The sequence below is a fragment of the Opisthorchis viverrini genome, assembly GCF_000715545.1.
Source record: "Opisthorchis viverrini unplaced genomic scaffold opera_v5_143, whole genome shotgun sequence".
Classification (NCBI taxonomy): domain Eukaryota; kingdom Metazoa; phylum Platyhelminthes; class Trematoda; order Opisthorchiida; family Opisthorchiidae; genus Opisthorchis; species Opisthorchis viverrini.
In genome coordinates, this window is record NW_008751799.1 from 561,401 (window position 1) to 562,494 (window position 1,094).

Consider the following 1,094-nt stretch of genomic DNA (forward strand, 5'->3'; position numbering starts at 1 on the left):
CTGCTGCTTCACCAGACCTGATGGTTGTTGGTCATACTACCAAATAGAATCATCTAGTATTGTGCGCGTAAAGCCCATCTGTGGGTGATGTACAACTATTTGACCGTAAGGCAAGGAGGACTTCGTGGGTCTCCGTGGCCCAGCAGTTAAAGGTGTTGCCGGAGTCTGGTGTTGGTATCATGATAAACGAAAACCTATGCAGGGCATTGCCCGGGCGAGCCATGAGGTGAAGTATGTGACGGCTGATCGGGACCAAAAATACGTAAATGTTATATGATACGTACGCCCTCCCGGATGGCTTCCTTAATATGGAAGTATCCCAATAATAGTGCAACCGAAAACCACCCTCCCTTCTCGCATTTCTACTGCAAACTTGTCCACGACAATAATCTTCACTCGACACCGCACTCCCATCATATCCCTGAACAAGCTTCATAAATCCTTACCTGAAGCAATGTGTCGCGTATGCTCCGTCGACATTTACCGCATACGGGAAACGTCAAACAGCGCTATCTGCCGCCAACTAGAGAAGCTTCCGTGGTTGTAATTACCATCCTCCGACTTCAACGAACGCACACGACCAGATTCATAAAGGTTTGCTGGGACCGAAGGCATATCTTCTGCCCCAATAAAACCCAACTATCCGCCACTTACTCAACAAAGGTGGCCGATATTTCCGGCAGTAGTTGTTTATGGAAGGACCTTACCGAACTCATCAAGCACAAATTGTTGCACTTCATACGACGGCACTTCAAAGTTTTGCAGGGACATTCAGGTGCCCAACTCCATCCCGTCAGTTGTCGATTCACCAGAAATAGATTCTACGGAGCCTGGAAACCTTCCAAGAGTAAAAGAATGATGTTTATTCCCAACTAATGGGTGGCGAAACGCCAGGCATGATCATACAATTACAGTCAGAATGGAACACGACTGGAATGATTACATGGATAACGCGAAAAAAACAAATAGTGGGCCCCATCCGACGTAGACGTGACTACCCCTAAACAGAAATGGGAAGGGAGACATTTATCAGGAGTTTATCTTACTTTGGGGAAACATACGAAGCTAAGGCAATACCAGATCGTTAATATCTG